This window comes from Coffea arabica, chromosome 11c, assembly GCF_036785885.1.
Source record: "Coffea arabica cultivar ET-39 chromosome 11c, Coffea Arabica ET-39 HiFi, whole genome shotgun sequence".
NCBI lineage: Eukaryota > Viridiplantae > Streptophyta > Magnoliopsida > Gentianales > Rubiaceae > Coffea > Coffea arabica.
The window spans coordinates 31,302,581-31,330,354 of record NC_092330.1 but is presented as its reverse complement, the minus strand read 5'-3'; the positions used below and the strand labels follow the sequence as shown (position 1 = coordinate 31,330,354).

Here is a 27,774-nt window from a genome sequence, read left to right as displayed (position 1 = left end):
TCGATATTTTACTTTCAAATATTTAATTTATGATAAATATATCAATGTTTGTTAGTAAAATTCAAAAAGTGTTATAGTAGTATTTTTGTAAAAAAGAAATCGGTAAGTTATTTATTTAATATAACTTAATTTTTTTTAAAAATAACCCATAAAGTATTAATTCGTTATGACTTTCATCCATTACATGAGTAAAGTATTGGCTCTTTATGGGTATTTTATTTTGAATCATTTAATTTATGTTAAATACATAAATGTTTGTAAATAAAATTGAAAAAGTGTTATATTAATATTTTTACGGAAGAGAGATTGGTAGTTTTTGTATTTAACAAAAATTAAATATTTGAAAGTAAATACAAATATATATTTGAGTGTAAATATTTGTATTAAATTAAATGTTTGAAAGTAAAATACCCATAAAGAACCGTTACTTTAAATAGGTAATGCATATTTGTCTATAAACTATACTCCTTAAAGTTTATTAATTATTAATTGATTTGTAATATTTTGTCATTCATTAGACATGTAGTACAAAGGACAAATTTAGTAAAAAATTCTAATTTCATTCTCTAAAACAATATTTTAATCATTTGGATTGAATTTGCAAAGGATTAGCAATCTCAGGGGAGGTTAGTGTAATTTTTCAAATCACAGGGGAGGTCAGTGCAAATGTCAGAAACCTCAGGGGAGGTTTCTGCAATTATCCCTAAAAATTAAAGGGTACCAAATATTATTTTTTGAACTCTTGTGTAGGTAAATTTGGTGAACATCATTAAGAAATCAAAATAGTTCATAGACAGTGGATATTTAAGATACATGATCGGTGATCTATCACAATTTATTAAACTCAAGCCAAAATCTAGTAGCAAACTGGCATTTGGAGATAATATAAAAGTTAAAACAACAAGAGTAGGAGATGTTGTAAGAATGGTGAGATTTTTGTTCATAATGTTCTTTTGGTTGATAATTTGAGTTATAACTTGTTAAATGTTAGTCAATTATTTGATAGAAATTTATTTATTTTATTCAAGAAGTATGAGTGTTTAGTTCTTGATTCAAAATTTAACATCATTTTCAAAAGAAAAAAATTTAATGACATCTATTTTGTGATTCTTGAAAATATTAATTTCTCTAACTTTTAATGTTTTAAAGTTTCAAATGAAAATTCTTAGTTGTGGCATAGAAAATTTTGTCATTTCAATATGAATTTGTTAAAAGATTTTCAAAAAGAATCTTGTTAGAGGTTTGCCAAAAATTAAGTTTGAAAAAGATAAAATTTGTGATGTTTGTGAATTTAGAAAACAAATCAAAATCTCTTTTAAACCCAAAAATTGTGTTTTTACTTCAAAACCATTAGAGTTTTTACATCTTGATTTGTTCGGTCCTACACAAATTACCAACTTGGGTGGTAAGAGATATTGCCTAATAATTGTTGATGATTATTCTAGATACACTTGGGTGGTTTTTCTTGCTCATACTCTAGATACTTTCAAAAATTTTATTTTGCTATGTGCAAAAGTTCAAATCTGCTTGATTTGAATATTGTCAGAAGTGACAATGGTTCGCAATTTAAATTTTGTGATTTTTCGAAATTTTGTAATCACAATAGAATTACACATGAGTTTTTAATTGCAAGAACTCCTTAACAAAATGATGTTGTTGAAAGAAAGAATAATATCCTTCAAGAAACTGCAAGAACTATGTTAAGTGAATGTAAGTTGTTAAAATATTTTTGAGTCGAAACCGTAAATACGGCATGCTATGTAATGAATAGAGTTCTTTTGAAATCAATTTTGAACAAAACTTCTTATGAGTTAATTTTTAGTAAAAGGTCAATTGTTGAATATTTTAAAGTTTTTGGTTGTAATTGCTTTATCTTAAATATCAAGGAGCATCTTGAAAATTTTGATAAGAAAACTAATGAAAGTATTTTCTTGGTTTATTGTGAAAATGAAAAAGGATATAGGGTCTACAATAGAAGAACTCTTGTTATAGAAGAAAATATACATGTCACATTTGATGAAACTAATGATGATATTTTCAAAAGTTGTTGTGAAAATAATGATGTAGGTGTTCAAAAAAGATTCAAGAAACTCACGATTCAAGATGAAGAAAATACTCCATTACAAAAAAAAATAAAAGGAAGATAATCTTCAAGAAAATTAAGTATTAGAAAAAAATAACAAGGATGTTGGTAGACCTAAAAATCTTCCAAAAGTTTGGAAATTTGTTCAAAATCATCCCAAAGAACTTATTATTGGTGATCCATCCGAAAAAGTAAGAACTCGCTACTCATCTAAACAATTAATAGATTATTTTGCTTTAGTATCTCATTTTGAACCTAAAAATATTGATGATGTTTTGAAAGATGAAAATTGAATTTTAACCATGCAAAAGGAATAAATTAATTTGAAAGAAACAAAGTTTGGACACTAGTTGAAAGGCCCCAATGTTATCCTATTATTGGTACCAAATTGGTCTTTAGAAACAAATTGAATGATAAAGATGAAATTGTGAAAAATAAGATTAGACTAGTGGCTAAGGGATATACTTAAGAAGAATGGATAGATTTTGATGAAACATTTACTCCCATCGGTAGACTAGAATCAATTAGAATGCTTCTCATATTTGCATGTTTCAAAGATTTTAAATTATTCCAAATGGATGTTAAAAGTACTTTTTTAAATGATTTTATTGATCAAAAGATTTATGTTAACCAACCTCCAGATTTTGAAAATGAGACATATCTAAATCATGTATTTAAATTTTCAAAAGTTTTGTATGGGCTAAAGCAAGTTCCAAGAGTTTGGTATGAACGTTTAAGTGATTTTTTGGTTAAGAATGATTTTAAAAGGGGTATTGTGGATACCACTCTTTTCACTAAACATATCTCCAATGATCTTATAATTATGCAAATATATGTGGATGATATTATTTTTGGTGCTGTTAATGAATGTTTATGCATGGATTTTTCCACTATTCTGCAAAATAAGTTTGAAATGAGTATGATGGGAGAGTTAAATTTCTTTCTTGAGTTCCGAGTGTTTCAAACTCAAGATATTACATTCATTAATCAAGCAAAATATACAAAGAAATTTCTTAAAATATTTGGAATGGAGGATTCGAAATCAATTAGAACGCCTATGTGTACATCAATCAAACTTGACAAAGATGAAAAAGGCATAAAAATTGATGAGAAGAAATATAGAAATATGATTGGTAGCTTACTTTATTTAACCACAAGTAGATCCGATATTATGGTTGTCATTTGTTTGTGTGCTCGTTTTCAATTTTGTCCTAAAGAATCTCATTTAAATAATGTTAAAAGAATTTTTCAATATTTAAAGGGAACCTTGTATTATGTTCTTTGATATCCAAAATATCATGAATTTGCCTTATGTGACTTTTCAAATGCTGATTTTGGTTGGTGTAGGATAGATAGAAAAAGTACTAGTGGTGTATGTTATTTTCTTGGTAATTGTTTGGTATCATGGTTTAGTAAGAAACAAAATACTATCTCTTTGTCTACGGCGGAAGCGGAATATGTAGCCGCCAATACATGTTGTGCTCAATTGTTGTGGATGAAAAATATCTTGAATGACTTTGAATTAGTGTATGACTGTGTGCCTATGTGTTGTGATAACACGAGTGCCATAAATTTGACAAAAAATTCTATTCAATACTCTAGGACAAAGCACATAGACATAGAACATCATTTCATTCGTGATCTTATCCAAAAAGGTGAAATTTGTGTAAAATATGTTTATTCGAAAGGCCAAATTTGTGAGGACCCGAAATTTTTTATTTTATTTTATCGAATATTAGTAGTTTATTTAAATATTTATTTACTCATTTTTCTCCAAATTATTTATTTCGATCATTTAAAATCCATTTATATGGAACGACGCCTCTTTTATATTTTTAAAAGCGTTTTGTTGGAAAAATTCACTCTTCAAAAACTTGTTTAGTTCGGAATAACGAGTGTACGTTTTTCGAGACTATATTTGAATCGAGAGTGTATTAATATTGGAGAATTAAGAACGATCAATAATAGATTAAGAAAGGATAATTGAGGAATTAATACTCAATTCACGTGAGGACTCGTAAAATTATTATTTTTAAACCCCTAATTTTGGCTCAATTAATTATCTATTTGGATTTTTGCCCGAATATTATTTTCTATCCTTATTAGACCCAAATATATGGTTTTATAGCTTCGTTATATTTTTAAAGTGTCTCGTTTCAAAAAATTATTTTCTTAGAAGCTTGTTTAGTAAAAAAGTGAAAACGTGTCTGAAAACTTTAGCCAATTAGGAGTACAATAAGCTCAAAAATTTAAGACATATACAATGGTCCTAAAATAGACAATTTTAGGTTTAATCACACAAGTGATAGCCAGTGGTACAATCGTTATAAGAATTTTTCAAAGGTTTCAATTTTTATTGCGCCTAAATTAGAAATACGTGTTTGCACGTGCGCGCTTAATTGAGGGACTTTGGACCATTATTTTGGGACAATTAAGAATGAATAATATTTATATGAATGTAAGTGCCCTAGAGGTTTAGTGCACTAGTGCAACAAACGTAAGAGAAATCGAACACAAAACGCGCGCGTAGGACACTAGTTGTAATTGATTTGACGTATTTAATATATTAGACGTCAAGCGTCTTATGTACGCAAAGGAACCAGCAATCTCATTTCATTTTCTGCAAAGCTTCATGGCCGGATAGTAGCAGCAAAAGGGACAACCGAAACCTTCAACATTTCTTCTTCCAAAACTCATGCAAATCACCACCAAATCTTCTAAAAATTTAGCACCACTTAGCCTAAGTCTTGGACAACACATTTAGCTGGAAAAGGGAGGAGCTTTCACGGTTCTTCAAGCTTCAAAGGGGCCGAAATTTCTATCCTAACCAGCCATCAAAGTAGGTAGTAATCAATCACCTTAAACTTGTCTTTTGGAGTTTGATTTATGCATTTGAGCTAGAATCGTCACTTTAGTAGCTTGTATTGTTGGGAAAATTGTTAAACGTGGGCTCTATGAACTCCCACTTTGGGTTGATGGCTGTGATGATGTTTGATGATGGTTTTGTTGCTGAATTAGAGCTTAAGGAAGTAGATTAAAGGTGCTTTGTTACCAGAAACGTTATTGAACTCTTGAAACAAAAAGTTCCCATTTTACCCCTGCTCTGTTCGGTCATTTTAATGCAGAAACTGAGGATTTAATGGCCTGATTATGTTGTTTACATGTTGTAGCAGTTGTGTACAAATTTTTGTTGAAAAATACTGAGTTTTGGTGGGTCAAACGAATTTATTTCCAAAGCTAGTAATCTGGGAAAACGGTTGCCGTAGTAACCAGACCAGTGTTCGTGTTTTGTCCATAACTCCGTACTCCGACGTCGAAATCAAGTGCCGTTAGTGGCATTTGAAACTAGACGTTCCCATGTTTCCAACGGTGTATAATACACATTCTGGTTTCATGTGTGTGAGCCACACCATTCATCTGAAGTCGGCTGTCCTGTTTCTCCGTTCTGCCGAAATGATTTGATGATGCTGCAACTTTAGGCTTAATTTCGAACCAGTTGCATGCTGAAACTTGTAACGATTTCTTCTGTGCAATTTTAGCCCTGTGAATGTATTTTCTAACACTATCAACCATTCCCAATTCTGAGTTAAATTGAGGGAGTTATGATCAAAATACGGCGGCTGCCTTGTTTTTGAAACCTTAGATTTGGACAGATTGCCTTAAGGATTTTTCCAAACTTTGGTTGATTGATTAACCACCTTTCCGAGGGTATTTTTCCATGAAATTTGATAGAGAGATACCCTTCATATGGGAGTATTATACTACAAAATTTGGTGTCAATTCAAGTCCGTTTCGACACTTAACAAAAGGTCCAAAGTCGGAACCAAATCTGGAAATTTGTTAACTGTCTTGAAATTTACCCAACTTTGAGCTACCATATCTTGGTGCTCGAAACTTCGATTCTCAATCCGCTTGTTCTGCCCTAAACCTTACTTGCACCTCTAATTTAGCTACAAATTTCAAGGGCTGGTTTGCAACGAGTGAAATCTGCTGAATTTTCAAAGTTAGCGAAAAACTAACCCCGGCTCAATCCTGGGTGATTTGGAACAGCAACTTTAACCTCATTTTTGAACACCTTACACTTAGATTCATGAAAAAGTGTCTTCTAAGAACTTTTAGTACTTTGGAAGAGGTTTCGAACGGTACCAAGGTTTCCAATTTTTGACATGTGGAATCTGAGATACGATTTTTTCAAAATATCGTATCAAAACTGAAATTTTCTGAATTTCAAGGAAATGGAGTTTTTCAAGTATTCCTTATTCCTTCGATAATACTTGAACGTTTATGCTTGATTTCCAAGATAACAAAACTCGATTGCTCTTGTACATTAAGAAACTCCACTTGAATCTCGATTTACTAGTAATTGAGGTTCATTTTCATGAAATTTTCCCAGATTGTACTAGTGCACAATCTTCCTTGATAATTGGGATGTGTGAATGATAATTCACTATTAAATGCTCAGGCGCTCAAGAGGACCTTCCAGAGGATCTCACGGGAGACGCCTAAACCATCATTTGAACTCGCTACTTGAATCACTGTGAGTGTCAAGTGCATGAACTTGTTGTTAAGTGGTTATCTGTTTCTTATCCGTTATGTAAATTTGAAATTTTGAGACGAGGGTGTACTTTATCGCACTCGTTCTCTTTCAAATGAAATTATATTCGAATTTTGCTATGTGAATTCGTATCCAACTTGTACATGGTAATGTGGATGTGATTTGTACTTGTGATTCGTATATGTGATCCGTATTTGTGATTCCTATTTGGAATCGTCGATTTGAGCGTTGCTCATCGACTTATATTCGTATTCGTATTCATATTCGGGGGACGCCCAAAACTCGTTGGCTAACTTTGCGAATCGAGCCAGCATGGGCTTGGTCGATAAACTTAGCAAACCATGAGATATTTGTAGAGCATGATCTATTGGAGAGATCTTGCTCGGCATTACTCGTGCAGTATTGCCATGATATACTCGAGTATTATCAAAAACTTTGATGAGCGGGCCCGATAAGGGGGTGTAACGGTGACGGGATTCGAAGAAAAGTGGTGTATCTACGGATTTGATACTTATGTGGTTGACGGAGTGTCAACGTGAGATGTGATCAAGACTTCGACTCGACTACGTGCAATTTAGCTCCTGAGAGCTACAGTATCCTTGAATTGTTTCTGTTTATTTTTCCTATTCGAAATGTGAATTATTCGAATTTGATAGCCTTACCTACAATGTAATTGTTGTCGCTACTTGGATTATGTGTTTGCATGTGTGTTTTCTTGGCCTCACTGAGTATTGGCTCATCCTATTAGTTTGTTTTCCTTAACAGGTTGGATTGGAAGATTTTGGTAAAGTCGACTAGATTATACTTTTGATTGGAATCGGGGCTGTAAATGTGTAGTCGACTTTTAATGGTTGCATTTTGGAACTTGATGTATCTTTTGTGAACATGATGTAAGATTTAAATATTTAGTTAAGGAAGCGACTTTTCTTTATTTTGACTCGTAGTATTTGGTATGTATCGTTAAGTTCGATTTGATTTGTCTTGAGTCATGACGAGAGGTGGGCAGGCGTCCCGCAGATACCCTTGGGTTCGCCCTTGGGAGAAGTGGGGGGCGTCACAAAATTTACTGATATTCTTACAAAAGCTTTACCCATGGATTAGTTTACATCTTTTAGGACAAAATTGGGTGTTTTGGAAAAGACTATCTAAAATTTTTTGGTCAACCTTTATTGGACATTCGATAGTAGATGAACGGACGTTCAACAGTGTTCTAAGTTATTTTCAAAAAAGTTTTGTATTGGATGGTACTGTCGGACGATTCTTTTCGTTTAACTGTCCGACACTCAAAAACGGCATTTTATAAAGAAGTTTTTCCCTTCATTTGGTTCAGAAATAATCGCTCTCTCGGACGCACCCTTTCTCTTCCCTTCAACTTTAAAAATTTAAATTCGTTTCTTCTCAAAACACATTTCTAAAAATTGATTTCCCAAATAATCTCACAACCCCTTTACAAACAGATTAGCATCTAAACCTTTTTCTAACTGTCAAACATTTACCCTATCCCAAATTTCATCAGAAAACCTTGTTTCTAAAAACTCACCCAGTTAGGCAGATTTGAGCATTCAACTTCGTCTAGATAGCAAGTTTAGTCTATTTCATCCACATTCTACAAGAAAATCATTCCACAGTTCACTATGGTTCAATTGAGAGGTGGGTCTTCTAGTACCGAATGCATAATCTTACTCAGAGATGAAGAAATTGTGGTGCTATCAATAAGAAAATCTGCTCGTCAGTCAGAAAAACACAGTGATAAAAGGAAACGAACTGATCAAACCAAGCCACAATCTACCACATGCCCAAATTCATCAATGATGATATCAGAGATAAATTTGAGTGGATTTCACAGATAGATTTCATCACTCAAAGAACCATCATTCCCTCTGAATTCCGTAAGCTTGATTTAGACCCTACTCTTAAACTTTATGAATTTAAAAAATGGTTTCATATTCTGTCTCTGCCTAACACCTACTATCCCAAAATGTTGCATTAGTTTTTTGTCAATTTTAAAAAAGATAGTTCTCATACTAAACTCATTTATCGTGTTAATGGAGTGGACATTCTTCTTACTCCCGATGTTGTCAACCTTGTTTTGAAAACAAAAATTGAAGAAGGCTATCGTAGTAAAATTATAAATTTTTTTTCATATGAAGAATTTTCAACTGCTTATCATCATTTTCACACTGAAAAACTAATGGTTTACTTTCACACTTGTTTTAATACACCTGTTGAGGCCAAGTTGGAAGATCTAAATTCTCAAAATCTGATCATTTTTATAATTATTTCAAATCTGATGGTTCCTACTGATGGTCATAGGACTGATCCAAACAAAATGAAACTTTACCTATTTTATTGATTTGTTCAGAAAATTCGAATTGAATTTGGTTTTATCACGTGTAAATTTCTGCTCAAACTTAGTACCGACAACCATAGGAAACTTTTTTATGAAAAATTTTTAACTCTAATTTTTGTTCATTTTAAAATTCCTTTCACTGGAGTATCTCCAAAAGAAATTTCCTCCTCTGTTTTCATCAAAGTATATTTTGAAAGAAAAAATATCTGATTTTTTGATGGCCACTGGTGTTATAAGGAAGTCATTTTGAAATTTTGAACCAAAAGTCGTCATGAACCTCTGTTACTTCTAAACCTCCCAAACAGCCTCGTATCACTTCACCATTTTCCATTCATTCTCGAAAATCCTCTACTCAACCCACTTCATCAACTCATGAAGTCATTTGCCTACTTGATGAACTCAAAAAACATGTTCTTCTCCCTGAAAATGATCTAATGATGATCATGACACTTGAGCAATAGGCTACATTCTTGGATAAAAGAAATCTGCTTATGCATCATGTTCCACAAGAGAAATAATATACACATCAAAAGGAGCCACGAACTGAGTCCATTTCTCCTACTGCTGAAGTTGATGCTTCAACCTTTCAGCCTACTCCTCATGATTCCCTAACTTCAGAAAAAGGCAAAACTCCAGCCACTGACGAAAGTGAAGGACATCATGAAGAGACTGAAAATGAATTGGATCCCTCTCCATTTTGTCTTGCAAGGAGGAGGCCCGGATCATCTAAGATCACACTTTAGGCACTTTAGGGTCATTTGCATTTCATATTAGGATGCATTTTTAATAGTCTTTTGTAATTTTCTTTTGATACTTCGAATGTTCTGAACTGAGTTTCCTTTGATGTTTTTTGAATGGTTAATGGATTTTGATTGACATGAATTTTGGTATGAATATTGGTCTCATTGATGTTCATTGGTATCATTGGTATTCTTGGCTGATTGCTATCTTTGGTATTATTGGTTGATGATGGTTACAACTGTTGTTATTTTTTATGGCAATTACCCTCTAATTTTATGATGACAAAAGGGGGGGGGAAATTACTAAATAGATGTTGGTTTTGGATGCTAAGAGTAAGAGGGAATTTTTGCTCAATTTTTTTAAAGATATTATGTCAACTATGTTAGTACTTAATGATTTTGGATGCTATGACTAAGGGAGAGTTTTTACTCAATTTTCTCTTTATCATCCATTATTTTGTCATCATCAAAAAGAGGGACAATGATGATCTTGATCTCTGTCTTTTGATATTTACAAAATAATTGGATAATACTAATATCTTTTCAATAAGAAAACTTTTCAGCTCTGAAGTAATTTGATTCAAAAGCAATTGAAAGAAGATAAAGGAAGTCGAAAGCTGTCGGACGCTCACAAAAATAATACCGGACGTCCGATAAATAGGACAGATACCAGACGATCATATCGGACGAAGAACTTCCCCACCGGACGTTCGAAAGAATTGAAATAATTTTTCAAACTCTTTGTCCGCCTCTGAACGCACAAAGAACTCCATCACCGGACGTCCAAAAGAATTAAGATGATCTCTCAATCTCTATGTCTGCTTTCGGATGCAAGCATTGGATGTATCAGACGTCTGATACTCTTAACGGTTAGTTGACTCTTTAGTACCTTTTATCCGTTAGAAGCCATAATAAAGCACTTTTCTGGTCTCATATAAATAGTGCATGGTCAAAAACTTAAAAATAACTTTTTGCACACTGAGAATACAAAAGATAAATAGTAGTTTTAGGGAGAAAACACTTTCCAAGAAATATTTGTACTCTTGGTGGTGTAAGGTTCCTTGTAAACTTTTCATTTGTGAGAAAATACTTCAATAGTGTAATTTTGTGAGGGTTATCTGGAGGGATAGTAAAACTTTCTAACTTGACCGAGTGAACCTTCGGGTAAGAAGGAAGTAAAACTTTCTTTGTACACAAGATTGATTGTATTTCATCAATTTGAAGAAGCTTGTTTTGTGAATTGATCTTCAATCTCAAGAGAAGCTTGGTAGTCAATTGGTTTGCAATTCTTCTATTCTTATTTACTTATTATTATCTTGTGATCCTTAAATTGCATATCTCTTATACTTCTCTCAAGTGATATTGTTCATTAATTGATTGATTCATTGTCTGATCACTTAGAAAAGAGGGTAAATTTTATATTGAGCATAAAGTGCTCATAACTTGATTAACTTTTTAATCAATCTAATTCAACCCCCTCTTAGGTTGTCTTCGGGTCTAACATCCATGTCATCATCTTGATCTAGTGTATATACACTAGGTAATTTTCTTCCAATAGGTGATGGTGGTTCTGGAATTTCTATCACATCACAAGATCTAATTTACAGGCAACAATCTCCTTTTCTTTATTATTTTTGCCTAATCATATATTATGTTTCAAATAAATTCATATCAAATTTACTCAATGTCTCAATATAATAGATAGTAAATTAGTAATAAAGTTGAATCTTATAAAGTTAAAAACTTAATAGATGAAGTTAAATCTTTATTTTCTTTTTTTTTTAACACAATTTGTGAGGCATAAGCTTTAGCACCCCTCTTCAGAGGCGTACCCAAATGCCTTGGGCATACGTCCAAGGATAGTATTGGAATGCCCGTCTTAGGGCGAGTTCTACGCCCCACTTCAGAGACGCACCCAAACACCTTGGGCGTATGTCCAAGGACAATATTGGAACTCCTCGCCTTGGGACTCGCTCTAGAGCTCGCCCTGCAAATGCTTTTTAAAACATTGGATAGTAGTATATATGGAGAAGATAAAGGTAGCAGCAAAGTAACTGAAGCATGGAGGAGAAGCAAGAATGGTGGCTTAGATGGCTGAGAAAGAAATATGAGAGATGGTGGTAATGTGTGTGTTTGGTGTTTCATTGGATGTTTCTTGAGATTTTTTTAGTCTTTTATGGGAATTTTTTTATTTATTTGAGAGTTTCTGAATCTTTTTCCTAAAAATATCAAAAAGATTGTTATCTAATACCACGCTAGAATTTAATTCTTTTGTTTACCATACGAATTTTACAAGTATATATATTGTTATGGTACAACATGATGAAAGAAAAGAATTTTTCAATAATCAGGCAACTAATAGGCAATTGCAACAATATATCACAATTAAACACAATTTTCAAAGTAATTCATAGATTTCTCAAATTAATGAATGCGGGAATGCCTACTTTCCATTGGTAGTGATCTTGTTTCTTTTTCTTTTATTTAGAACAACATATTTTGATAGAAATTGGCACTAAAATCGTAACCATTTTTAAGTTTAGCTTTTCTTTCAAATAAACTTTCTTCTTTTACAAAAATATATTAATATTTTCATTCAAAATGTAAGCTCATGTATAGCAAAATTCAGAATAGTAGTTTTAAATATAAAAGCAAAGGCTCAAGTGACGTGGACAGATTACACTTTCCTACTTTAATTTTGTAATAGCAATAATATTTTGGATAAACTTTGCTATAATTAGAGTAAATTTTATATACACTGATAATATATATACTATTACAATTAGGAGTGGCAATGGAACAGGGTTGGGGTAGGAGATCTTTCCCCTGTCCTCCGTCCCGTTGTCAAATAACTCCCCCCGTCCCCCGCCCCTTGCCCCCAACCCCTGCCCCTTTTCCCCCGCGGTCCCCTGCGGGGAAAGAAATCAACTCATCATATATGTTTATTTACAATAATACAATTGTAAACAATGTTAAATAAAATTAAAAAGCTGTCAAGATGGAAATAAAAGCATAACAAGTCAAGTTACATTCATTCTTGTATTCAACAAATTCAGTCGAGTTGATTTCTCATATTCAACAAACTAAAAACACTTAACAATAAATCCAGTTTTTCTCTTCATTAACATAACTCAACAACTTCAGAACATTTGTCCTTCATCAACCTCGAGATGTGATAACTCACTTGATAAAGCAACACTAACATTTGATGCTAAAATAAAAGAAGAAACTTGTCACTAGGCTATAATGTAAAACAAACAATTGGAGAAAATCAATTTAGATGAATCAAATTTCTTTAATACCTATTCAGTAACACAATCAACATCATCTTCTTCATCAAACAATGTATTACATGATATCCCTTCCGAATTAGAGCAAGTAGCTGCACGAAAAACAAAAACCCACTAATTTGCTAAATAAAGAAATACCAAAAAAATTGTATAAATTTAAAAGTAGAAGTTAAATCTTTTGTATACCATTTATTTCATTCCAAAGCCAAGTGCGAGTACACATCAATGCTTCCAAGGTATTGGGATGAAGTTTACATCGATAAGAACTAATTATTCTTTCATAAGTACTAAATGCAAATTCAGATGCCACACTTGAGACGGGTACAGCTAGAATATCCTTAGCCATTTTTTGTAAAGTGGGGTAAAATGCTTTCCAATGCTTTCCACCAACCAAGTATGTCAAAAGTTGGAACTCTTGGTAACACATTTTTTTCAAGATAAAAATCCAATTCCTACTTAGAAGTAACATCACTAGAGTTAGAAGCCATAAACTTATCAAAATCAGCAAGAGGATCCATTTCAACTTCATTCTTATCATGAGTCCACTAACATGTTCGCTATGTGAAGTCATGCACTGACTATCAACTCTATTTCTGCTAAAACTAGATCGATATTGATAATCATGCAACAAAGAATAACAATTTTGACGAATTGCTTCAAATTTCAGGAATGATTTATCATCATAAATGATAGGAAAATAATACTCAATCAACTTCATTTTGTATCTAGGATCCAAAACTATAGCAATGCCAAGTATCACATTACAATCTTCCTAATATTTTTGATATTTTGCCTTCATCTTTTCTGTCATTACTCTAATTAAACAATTTGGACTTTTCATCCATTGAGCTAATGATACCTTAATGTTACAAACTTTTGTAAAAAATTCATTTGATGTAGGATATAGAATACCGGAGAACATTTCAGTCACTTGGTAGAATAATTTCAACTTCTCACAAATGGCATTACAAACTACCCAATCATTATCATTTGGCAAACTAGTGTAGTGTTTCTTATGCACTTTAACTCATGAAAATACATCTTTATAAATTTCAGCCGTTTGTAACATTAAAAAAGTCGAATTCTAACGGGTTTTACAATCCAAACACAACTTTTTAGTAGAAGAAATGCGCAATTGGCGAGCCGCTTCTTCAAAATTTTCAATTCTAGTAGCAGAAGCAGTTCCAATACACCACACTATCACGAATTCTTTCAATACCATCCGATATCATTTCTAAACCATCTTTGACAATCAAATTTAAGGTATGGGCAACACAACGCATTTGAAGTACTAGACCATCTATCAACAAATCACTCACATTCAACTTTTCCAACAAACAATTAATCATACCATCATTGGTGGAACAGTTATCTAAGATAATCGTAGATATCTTATTATCAATATTCCAATCCATCAAAGAACTAAGAAGCATATCACTTAACACTTCTTTGGTATGTGGAGCAGGAACATAGATAAACCTAAATCAAGAAAAAAATAAGTTGCTCATATATAACAAACAATTAACATAATTCAAGTTTTTAACTTTTGAAAACATACCTCAAAATTTGACTTTGTAAGATCCAATAATCATCAATATAATGTGCAGAGATAGTCATAAAGCCTCTCTTTGTGTTGCTAGAAGTCCACATATCGGTTGTAATTGCTATCTTACTTCCAAGATTCTCCAAGGTATTACAATTCTTCAATCTTTGCAATTCATAGATCTTCAAAATATCTACTTTAATTGTATTTCTTAAAATAAGTTTAAAACTTGGCTACAAACTCTTAACAAATTTTTGAAAGTCTATATGATCCACAATAGATAATTGATACTCATGCAATACAATTGCAGATGCAAGCTCATGGCAACACATAATTGTGCAATTCTTGTTTACCATCATTCTTTTTACTACCACTTCGAAGTAACATTTGCCTGATATCTTGTTTAGACATTTTAGCACACTTTTTGTAATGATTATGCAAGGGACTTGTCCCATGAGTGCTACCTATCTTGTATTTTTTTTTACAATACTTGCACACACGATAAAAAATGCCATCTTCACCTTTCTCTATATCAAAATGTGCCCAAACTTTTGATTTTAATTTTCTTTTTTCTTCTTCAATTTCATATTCATTTTCTTCTACTGCACTGTCAAATCAATTGATTCAACATTCATTGATTGTGGAGTTGATGAATTATCCCCTTGTTCAGATGCAATTAGATTTCTAGACCGATTCATTGTGATGATAATTCTACAAAGACAAGAAAGCAAATAGTACAATAAACGGACTGCTCACAATGATGAATTTCAAAATAAATCATATAATACAACAAATTTGGATAAAAATTTGTTTTTCTTAGTACGTAAAATTGCAGACAAGCTTTACCAGACTCCAGGAAGCAATCAGTTATATAAAAGCTTGTCTTAGTTACTAAGGCACAATAAACTTAAAGTCACACTATTGAAGAGGGATCCATACCAGGCCCAAATGGCAATGAAACTCTGAAGCAGCCAACTCAAAAAATTTCCAACAAAAGATGAATCCCACAATGGTTCAATTCAAACAGACTTCTCTAAGAAATACTTTAACTCACAATGGTAACTTCCTAATCCTAATAAGCAACCAGAAGTCAAAAGCTATAGACAACAGGTAGAAACCAATATCATCACTTGCTAACAATGTTGAAAGGCTGAATAATTGCCAAGTTAAACTAGCTGAAAAAGCCCCTTAACCCGCTAGAGAGTGGAAATAGACAGAGCTATATGGTAGCCTCATCATCAAGTCTAACAAGAAAGGACAAGTCAAACTGCCAGGGAACTACTCCCATTTAAGAACAGAAATTGCAAGTAAATCACAAATAGCAATAGAATTAGAGTTGACAAAATCATCAATGACCAAATTAGTCTTCTTTAAGCCTTATCACTTCTCCTACTCGATCTGAATCATGCTAAAGTAGATAAATTTATAGCAAGCCTGCAAGAAACCATCATACCAGAAGCAAAAGAACCCCAACCTAAGATGAAGTGAAAAATTAAAACATACCTAAATCCTGATTAGCGGCAGATGAACAGCAGGGAGCCAATTTGGGGACTGTATGAACAGAATGGTAGGCCAAAATTTGAGCTGCTGCTGCAGGCTGGGCTCAGCCGCTTGGGTGACGAGAAAAGAAAAAAATGAAAAAACAAAAAACTAAAGAGAAAGTTGAAGTGTGGACTGTGGAGGAAGGGAAGGGAGCTGATCCAAATAGCTTGCTTAATTATTCTTTTAGTTGTTGGCTTGTTGTGGCGGTGCGGCTATTGCTATTGGCACTGAGAGCTTTGGCCTTTGTAAGTGAGGGTGCAATTTTAGGAAATTTAGGATCGTATTATATATGTATATATTAATTTTATATGGGGGACAGGGCGGGGAATGGGGCGTGTATGTTGCCCCACCCCCCGCCCGTTTTAAGACAGGGGGAAATATTTTGTCCACACCCGCCCCATTTCTACTCCTGCAGGCACCTGCCTCCATTATCATCCCTAATTACAATTAGATGCACGATATATATACAAAATTTGGAATTTCAAATTCAAATTTGAATTATGCGTTATGCATCCAATGGTGAAATTGTATCCACTATTAAAATATTAATCCTAATTTTAACTATCTTCCTTGCATAACTTTTTTCATCCCTCTTCCTCATCACTTTCCTATTTTAATTTTTTTGGATGATAGTACAATAACATTTTGGATACACTTTGCTAATATTGTAAGAATTAATCTTATATATACTGTCAGTGTATATACTAGCATGAATAGATAAGGGTTGGGGTTTAAACTTGGATCACTCCCCAATAAAATTGGATCATGTGAGTAGGAATAAAATTGATATTCCCAGTTATCAAACTGACACAACAACTCTTGTTGGAGCATTTAGATATTATAGCATAATGACAAGAAAATAAGAAATTAGAGGAAAAAAATTAAAAGCATGGAAAGAGCAAAATTGGCTTTGGCATGTGGTTGAAGAATGAATGAGAGGAAGTGTTTATCAAAATTATGATCCTAGGAGAAAAGGGTTGGGGTTTTTGAGGCAGGGGGTTGTTCTTTTTGTGGGGGAACAATTAATCTTAAATCAAACTTGAACAAAAAAACAGATGCAAAAATATAGAAAAAGAACACACGAAACTACTATTTGTAACAATTGGAAACAGATTTATAGCAATTCTAACACATGCAAGTTTGTCAATTATGAAACTTGCTGTTTGTTGGATCAATGGAATTTAAAGAAATAATCCAAGAATTTTGTGATCCAAATTACACAAATCTATTGGAAATATCAATTCTAATGCTATAAACTTAAGATTGAATTCAACCATACATTAAATTACATGCATGCTGAAGTTTCTATGATCAGCTTCTCTCAAATGCTTCTATGATCAATTCTAATGCAAGTTCACATTGGAATTGTTTATGAATTAATTTTTGTAATTAAAAACAAGTTTTCGAATCCAAATCAAGACGATCAACATATAGTTAGCTGCAAACTACGTTATGACCTTAGGTTGCATTTGCTTATGGATTAATTCTGTGATAAAAACCAAAAGTTTTCCAAATCCAGATGAAGAAGAGAATACCTGCAAGAACTGATGTGGTGACCAGAGGAAGCGGTGGGTGGCCCAAGAGAGCAGGTGTGCAACGCCCCCACCTCCTCCTAGGGCGTACCCCTGGGTTTGGCGGGTCGTCTGCCCAACTCTCGTCAGGACTCACTCACGCGTAACTCGAGAAAGATACCACGTCCATAGAAAAGAAACGAAACATCAATCTCAAACTTAACATATACATTGATGTTCAAATCCAACTACAAGGTTTATACACGTCAAAAACGTTAAAGTAATTACAACCCAAGTAAAATCAACCCTAGTCGGGTGTTAGTACGAGAACAATTGAAAAATTCAACACTAGACTACGCTAGTCTGTACAAGTCTCACGCCTCGCTCGTACCCCCTGTAAGGAAAACAAATGGCGTGGAATGAGCTAAAAGCCCAGTGAGGTTCTAAATAGCAAGTTGACCATTATTTAAAAGTACAAGTATCACATAGCAAAGTAATGAGTATGAAAAGTTCATAAAAGTGAGCAATAACACTTCAAGTAGCAAATCTCAAAATGAGCGAGTGTAAAGTTTTTCTTTTAAAACGAAACAATAACACGATAAGTACTAATCATTCCAAAGTATAAGGATACGGATGGCTCTCTGGAGCCAAATTCCCATTGCTTCACCAGAATTTGATCAAATATTAGTTGACACTCTGTCAACTTTCAAGTAAAGTAACCAATCCAATAGTACTGCGCTTAACTCCAATCCGCCCACCATTCAAACCCCTTACCGGGCCCGAACACCAACTAAACACTGGTGGTAATACTCAAGTATACTGATTAGTCGAGAAGATAACACTCCACTCGACAACACTAGATACCCATGGTTCGTTATCTAATCGACCAAACCTTTGCCGGCTCGACTCGATTAACTAGCCAGTGGAGTTTGGGTCCCCAAGAAGTCGATGAGGTAACATCTCCAATCGACAGAATCAAGATAAAAGTATGGAGACGGGAATGAGAGGCACCTCCCACTCACATTGAGTGTGGTACATGCTGCCGCTCAACACTTACAAGTTAAGTACAAGTATATCAAGTCAATTGCAACAATAAACACGTAAATATCATATTAGAGCAAGTGCGATAAAGTACACTCTTGCCCGATCAAACAAATTACATATCATTAAATCACATTGGTCAAGTATTGAAAACAAGTGTCCAGTTCAATCAGGTATTTGGAAGCACTCACCAAAGATTTAGTGCTTCTTCGATTCACGTTCAAGTATTACTCCTTGTGCGGAGTTCAAATCTGCGATAAAATATCATTTAAGAGTTGAAAATCAACTGGCTCGAAACTGAAGAGTTTCACTTAAAGAAAATCAAGTAACTGAAACTCATTTGGAAAGTATTCATGCTCGCTCTTAAAACTTTGAAACTTTGAAGCGATTAAACTTTGAAATCACCATTTGAAATCACCATTTGAGTCGAAATGACAAGAAAAACGTACTTCGATTAGTCGTTACTTTCATTTTCCAAGGGTACAAGTTTCAGCCGAATGCTAACTCATAGACCTCTATGAAACAAGACTTGAATACCCTAGACGATTCAAGTAAGATTCATTCCCGAATTCATACTCAAGTCGCGAGTACTTCTACCTAACCCTCGAGTGTAAATTTGGGCAGCACGCCCTTTGTGTTTACCTATTTTTCAGCTATTTATGGCTTCACTGTTTTTCTTAATTCAACCCCAAAACACATACAAATAATCAATCTCATCACAATAGCCGTTCAATGGTTCAAAATCATCCAAGTACAACACAAGTATAATAATCCAATCGGAAATCAAGTTTTGAAGGCAAAAGGCTAAATGGCAAATTCAACATCTTATAACCTTTTAGTCACAACTAGAGTTACATTTATTAGATTGGTGTGAACTTTAAACCATTTTGAAGCTAAGAAAAAGGGCTACAACTTTCATGAAGACCACTCAATCCAGTTCACAATTGATCTAGGTCAAAAGTATAGATTACAGAACCAGAAGGTCCTTGTCAGTATGGTTGTCAGCACTGAATTCAAATGACAATAACTTAGGCTACAGAATTCCGTTTGAGGTGTTTTTGGATGTGTTGGAAAGTTGAAACATAGGGCTAAAAGTTTCATGTTTTGGCCAAAGGCTGATTTGATACGGATCAATGTGAAAAAATGCAGCCAGAATGATGAAATGTCAAAACTGTTCGCAAAACTATTCCTATGGCAGTCATGGGTATTTTTGTCATTTCATATGTTACAATACTCAGATTGAGCTGAAATTTTACATGAAACTATATAACATCATTTCCTACAACTTTCATGTTTTGACCTAAGCCTGATTCGACTTCTAACATGGACGAATGAAGCTGATCAGAAGCTAAACAGGTTAGTTTCAAATTCTGGAATTTGAATTTTTCCTCTAGAATTTCATATCTAATAAGCATTCAATCATCAAAACCAACAATTACTAACTCTATAACATTCATTACTAGATACATAACCATAATCAAAGCTGAAAATGTAAACCCTAGCTCCATATTCCAACATATCATTCCAAACTAACCGATTAACCGTTATAAGGCAAGATTAAGAGCTTCTAACTAAACTTTAACAAGATTAAAGAAGAGAAAAGGGATAGGCAGCCATGGTACCTTCCAAAAGGTGCTTGTAAGTGAGAACCAAACATCTTTCTTCCAAAAAGTTTCCACACAAAGCTTGCCAAACACCACAAGGTAAGTTTAATCGGTTTAGGTTTTGAGATTTCACTCAAACAAAAAGGATTCAAGGTTAAAGTGGAACTTTTCTCTCTTGGTTTTTCTCCTCCCTCAAGCTTGGCCACAAGATGCATAAATGAAGAAGAAATGAAGTAATGTTGGTGATAAAAATGAAGAAAAGTGGTTGGTCAAACAACCATTGGATGCTTGCCAAGTGTCATCACAAGATTACATCTCAAATTTTTTCTTTTCCCTTTCTTTTTTAGTCAATAATTTTGGCTGATTAGAGGAGATATTTAGGGCTAATTTTTCTGAAATAAAAGTAAGGAGATTAAGGTAATAAAGTAGTGTTCAAGTGGTGCACTCAATCGGTAGCGAACGGTACCCGTCGGTTCAAACCAATTTTCCTTAAATCGCGCGTACTAGGGTTTTAATTTATGATTCACTAACTTATTATTATCACTTCTAATCACACACTTTCTCTTATCTAAAACTCACTCTTAATCACCAAATTGAGCACACACTCCACACCGATTAATCACACTACCAAAAGACGTAAAAACCTTAGTTTACCTTAACGATAAAAGTAAAGGGAAAACCCTTGATTCTATGATTAATTGTAACTATTGAGGAAGTGAATGAGTAGTAAAACTATTGTAAAATAATGGATTCCAAATAAAAGGAAATTTTTAAGAAAATATGAGGGATTTTATAAGTCCTCAAAATCACACTACCAAAATGCACACAAAAACACACACCAAAACCCTAGCATGCACAAAAACCCTAACTTATGCCCTTCCTTTAGAAAAATTATAACTTGAATTATAAATATCAAAAATTTATATAACTTGGCTTGTTAAAAACTAGACTTCAAATACTAAGAATCTTTAGAAGACACCTCAAAGAGATTTAGTTCATAAGTTTGTCCAAATTGAGCCATAAGCTACTACAACATTCCTATTGTTACTTGTGCAGGGCAGAATTTTCAGTCAATTTTGCCAATTTCCTAGAATTTATAAACATTGAATCAAACTCTAAATTTTACATATAGGAAGTCCTCTGAGTCTAGTTTCAAACGCAACAAACGGAACTCAATTCCGACTTTCCTATACAAAGTTATAGCCAATTTTTCAAAGCTGCGCAGAGTCTCCTGCGAAAATTCTAGATTTTCTAACAACTTGAGATTATGAAACTTTTCTTAACAAAATTCACTCCCTTGACTCAAATTCAACCATTAAAGCAACCAAGAATCAAACGTAAGTGAGTTCACATAAAGGTTATAAAGAAAAGTAAAATTTTGGGGTCTCACAAGGTGTGAATTGTCCGTCTGCTCAGACGGGAGAAATTAGACAAGGAGAGAACATGTAGTGAGAGTGAAAGCTTTAGATATATACTTGAAAGTTTACAAATTACATTCTGAATTTGATTGATTGATCACGACAACTTTTTTATTTCTTTGGCAACAATCTGAGAGGAGTGAAGAGCAGAAGAAATTGAAGAAAAATTGTGCTAACTTTTTGTTTGTATTCAGGGTGTAAAAGGTTGATGGCTTTGGACTTTTCTTTCACCATGCAATAATCCGCAGCCAACTTTGTCAAAAGTCCTATCTAGACACTTTAACGGTTGCTTACTGCAAATATTTTTTGAGTCCTGATTTCTAGTTTTCTTCTTTTGTTTCCCCTTTATTTTTTTGGTCAACGATTCTTTTTCCGTATAAATTAGAAATGGTTTGTGAAAAAATAATTTCTTGGTCCACTAATTTTTTTTTTTACAATTTCACGTAAATTGCTTCTTAAGAAGAAACCATGCCCAAAGAACTAAAAAGGTCATTGAGTATCTGTTTGTGTGATTGAGTGCTTTTGTCTGGTGGTGTTTGATGGTTACTCTAGTCAGATTATGCTGAGAGTCAAATTAGTTTCATGAAGGTAAAGAGAAAAGCAAACTTTGAACCATTGAAACTATCTGTATCCAAGCTAATCTGTGTATGTCGACATACCCTCTTTAGAACTATAGGCCCCGTTTAGCAAATGAATTTTTTGGATGTTTGTCTAAAATTTTACTGTAATTTATTGTAGAAGTTGTAGAAAAAATTTTTGAAATGTGTAAATTTTTGAATATGTTGAAGTGTATAGTTTAAAAATTTTGAAAATTTTTTTGAGATTATTTTAAGTAAAGTTGTTAAAAAACTTGTAGTAGATAAACTTGGCCAAAATTTTGCTTGCCAAACAAGGCCATAGTTTCTTCTCTTTTCAAGTGATAGCATCATTTGGCTCTTAGTATTTTGTTATTTCCATGGTACCCTCACATCTCATATCCAAGTTCATATGTTTTAATTGGGATGATAATTACTAAAATGAAACTTTTCCTCTTCCAAAGTTCACTATACTATATTATAAGACAAAAATGAAAAAGGAGAAAGTAAAAGGTCATTGCAATTAGACATCTTAAAACACTTAAACATAGATTGTAAAAAATCCTAGGATACCTTTTGGGTACCATTCCTTCAGTTTGTATCTCTCATTAAATATAACTAGCATTTTAACCCGTGCTATGCACGGGGTTATATTTCAAATCAAAAAAATATTGTATATATTTATATATTGTGGTACAGAATAATATATATACACTAAAAGTTTTTAAGAAGTGTATTCTTAACATGTTGAAAAAAATTTTAATTTATAATATTTACATGATAGAGGAATTGTTAACGGATTTAATGAGAGGGTTAGATTGGATGGTCAGGTGAGAAGAATTTTCTTTAAAAAATAATTTATCAATATCCAACAAAATATATTATGTTATACCCATATATCAAAACTTATAATATAAAAAAAATAAATTATAACCAATTTATTTTCTTCAAATTTTAGAAAAAAATTCTTTCTCTTATCTTGTGCCCCTAAAATTGTTGACTGCATTTAGATTAGCATTTGTCATAAACTTTAACGTAGATTTTTAAAAAAATCTCTGCAATATGTATTTTTAGAGTTCTCAAAATTATTAAAAATCACCATTCTTGTGTAGATTTCATATCCCTACGACCCTTTCGTTTTTTCTCCTTTCTCCGCCCATCCTTGTAATCCACATTTTTTTCTTCAGCCTTTCCTACAATTTTTCAACTCCTCGCCATTCGCTTCCCTCTCCCACCCATCTAACCTCTAGATTCATATCCCCGCGATCCAATATATTTAACTTTACCTACCATAATGAAAATATAAAATTAAAATTGATTACAATGGTTGCAATTATTAGCATCTAAAAATTGAAATGAAAAACTAACAATATCTATAATACCTTCCAGTACTACAATCAATATATATATATATATATATATATATTAACATAGGAAATACATATTTACATATGAAGACAGCGATAAGACTGCATAAATAATTAATGATACCAAAAGATATCCTTAGTGTTTGGGTTTTGCATTCTTATTCAAATGTAATCAGCGTCAAATTTGGCTCAGATTTATACAAATTAAGTAGTATCTTAGGGCCGAATGTTTTATATCTTTCTCTTAAACTATAAACTTACTTTTTCAAAAAATTTTGGTAGAATTAGTATTGTTATTATCATTATTTTTATCAAAAATGAATCTTTCAAATAAAAATTTCCACGTTATAAGGCTAGTAGTACTATTTTTTTTATATTTAGTTGTTTCATAATTTAGATTTCATGAATGGTACCCATTCTTAATATTTTAAATCCATGACATTATTTCGTTTCGTTGTTGTTTTCTATTTAATTTCGCCATTTTACTTAGAATTACTAAGTTAAAAGATAAAATATTATCATTTACTTTTTTTACTTTTACAAAGTTTGGTAATGTTTTCTCTTTATTTACCCTCCCACTAATAAATTTCAAATCAAATTCCTCCATAATTGGAGCCACTTCTTACTTATTTAAATTAGAAAGGCACGAAAGCCACTTCTTATTTAGGAAAATGTTATTTGCACTCCATTTTTTTTTATAATTTGCAATTCTAGCATTTATTTTATTCTATAGTTTAATTAATGAAAACCATATGATCACAATGATTATGGAAGTGTGAATAACAAAAATGGGAGTGTAAATAATATTTCCCCTTACTTATTATTTAAATTAAGAAGGCATGAAAAGGATGTTATATTTGTTATCTCTTCTTATGATCTTTTAGAAGTCTTAATTGGAGTAGAATTGTAAATAGCACATTGCAATAAGGAAATGTGATGAGTTGAAGTTTAAATAAGATAACATGCGCATTAACTAATAATTTGAAATGAAATGATTTTAAAAAATAACCAATTATTTCAAGTCTGAAGAGTAGATGAGAAGGTTTGTTGCTAAAAACCCCTTCTCAAATTTGGTAAACTAGCATTTTAACCCGTGCTATGCACGGGGTTATATTTCAAATAAAAAAATATTGTATATATTTATATATTGTGGTACAAAATAATATATATATACACCAAAAGTTTTTAAGAAGTGTATTCTTAACATGTTGAAACAAAATTTAATTTATAATGTTTACATGATAGAGGAATTGTTAACAGATTTAATGAGAGCGTTAGGTTGGATGGTCAGGTGAGAAAAATTTTCTTTAAAAAATAATTTATCAATATCCAACAAAATATATTATGTTATACCCATATATCAAAACTTATAATATAAAAAAAATAAATTATAACCAATTTATTTTCTTCAATTTTTTAAAAAAATTCTTTCTCTTATCTTGTGCCCCTAAAATTGTTGACTGCATTTAGATTAGCATTCACTACAAGAAAAATTGGTCATCAGTGACAACTTTTCTCTGTGACAAAAAAAAGTTGTCACAAAAGGGGATTCTTTATTGACGACTTTCTAACTCGTCACAAACCTCTAATGGGAGCCAACTCATTTGTGACGACTTTTAGTAAATTCCTGTCAAAATTTAGCAAGAGCGCGGGAGTGTTTAGAACACACAATAGTGACGACATTAAGAACATCATCACTATTGCTTGGCCTATTTACGGACGACTTTTTGTTGTCGTCACTGATCACTAAAAAAAAAGTTATTAGTGACAACATTTTGTAGTGATGACAATAAGTCGTCACAAAAGGAGCTTCTTTAGTCGCGACACCTAAAGTTGTCACAATTGCATCAAAACAACTAAATGCTTAGTGACGACCCGTTATTTTCGTCACAAACTACACTGCAAGAAATATGGTCATTAGTGACAACATTTTCTTGTGACAACAAAAGTCGTCACAAAACGTGGTTGTTTAGTGACGACAAGGAAAGTCGTCATAATTGCTCAAAGCAACTAAGTCTTCAGTGACGACCTTGAAAAACGTTGTCACTAAAATGATCTATATAGTGACAACTTCTAATATCGTCACTGTCACTCTACTGATTCGGATTTAGTGACAAGAATTAATCGTCACTGTTTAAAGTACTTATTTCTAAGTCACTTTCATTAATTCTACTGTGCCACCCTAACTTTTACGATTTAGCCCCAAATGTTGTAAAAAATTCCATTAATTCCATTATGATACCTTAACTTTTACAATTTAGCCCCATATGTAGTACACCGATTTCTTTAATTCTATTATTACTCCCTAACTTTTGTAATTTAGCCCCATATGTAATTCACCAATTTTATTAATTCTACTATGGTACTCTACCTTTTGCAATTTAACCCCCATATGTAATACACCAATTTTATTATTTCTATTATGGCACCCTAACTTTTACAATTTAGCCCCTATTTTTTTATTAGGAAATTGCGAATGGTATCTTGATAAACTATGCATAAATATTTTATAATTTTCTCAAACTTAAGTAATAATTTGTTATAAATTCTAAAGATATATCTTTCATTACAATAGTTATAAGACAGGCAGGTCTTTTTATCAATGGAATAAGAAATTTATGCCAGATTTATCCTTTGTACTACATGCCAAGTAGTATTAGCAAAGGAATAACAAAGTACTACAAAGTAATTAACAAAATAGCCTTCAGGGAGTATAGTTTATGGGCAAATGAGCATTATCTATTCAAAGTACCAACTTTTTATGGGCATTTTACTCTCAAACATATAATTTATGATAAATTTATAAATGTTTGTAAGTAAAATTCAAAAAGTGTTACACTGATTTCTTATAAAACGAAAACTGGCAGGTTATCTTTTCAACATAAATTAATTTTTTTTAAAAAGAAATGGCCCATAAAGTATCAACTCTTTGTGGGTTTCCTCCATTACATGAACAAATATTCTGCTCTTTATGGGCATTTCACTCTGAATCATTTAATTTATGTTAAATACATAAATGTTTGTAAGTAAAATTCAAAAATGTTGCACTAATATTTTTATAAAAGGGAAACTGGTAGGCTTTGTATTTAACATAAATTAAATATGTGAAAGCAAAAAAAAAAAGAAATTACCCATAAATCTATGTCTTGCAAATCTATACTAGTAAAATAGTTTCAAACAAAATTAAACATTAAAATAAACTGTAATTTATACACATTAAAATATCTGTAATTTATACACATTTTGCAACTACTACTTTATGTTTTCTCTGTAATGAATTTTTTAATTATTGAGAACTTAAGTTTTGTCTTGCAAATCTATACTAGTACAATAGTTTTAAACAAAATTAAACATTAAAATAAATGTTTGAAAAAGAACAAAAGTACATTTATCACTTGCAGTAATGTAACAAAATTTTCTCAACCATTATCAATATTTTCACAAAAGTATTAAAAACTAGCAATTGACAATATTAAAAACTAGCAATTTAATTAGTGACGACTTTTCTCGTCATTATAATCTTGAATAAATTAGTGATAACATTATGTCATCACTAAATTTTCTTTGATTTTAACTTAACAATAATGTCTTATTAATAGCATTTGATTATTTTTAATTTAAGTCTGTTATAACCATAGAATTTGACTTTCGTTATTTTCAATTAATGATGTACTTTAGTGCTGCAATTATAAAAAATTGCAGGGCTAAAATATTTGCAAATTATAAAAGTATATTTTCACTTATATGTAATTAACAAATTTTGCCACCTATATTGATGAAAATTTGTGTTTTTGTACTAAAAAATAAAGAATAATACTATAGCAATAAAATCTATGCTTCAAACCAAATTAAAAATAAAAAAAAGCATGATGATTGGTCTCAAATGTTGGGAAAATGATTATTTTTATTGAAACTATGTTATAACCATATAATTTGAGTTTAATTATTTTCAATTACATGATGTTCTTTAGTGCTGCAATTATAAGAAATTAGTATAAAATATTAGCAAATTATAAAAGTACATTTTCAATTATATGAAATTAACAAATTTTGCCACCTATGTTGATGAAAATTTTTATTTTTTGCTAAAAAATAAAGAATAATACTATAGCATTAAAATCTATGGTTCAAACCATATTACAAATCTAGAAAAAA

At 32.0% G+C, this 27,774-nt stretch overlaps 1 long non-coding RNA gene across 1 annotated transcript; it reads left to right on the top strand.

Moving 5' to 3' along the window:
• Window positions 1–4,690: 4,690 nt before the first annotated feature.
• On the top strand, window positions 4,691–7,569 carry LOC140016963 (uncharacterized). Its single transcript, XR_011823246.1, has 3 exons — window positions 4,691–4,926; window positions 6,546–6,620; window positions 7,404–7,569. It is a non-coding gene; the product is annotated as an uncharacterized lncRNA (long non-coding RNA).
• The last annotated feature ends 20,205 nt before the right edge of the window (window positions 7,570–27,774 follow it).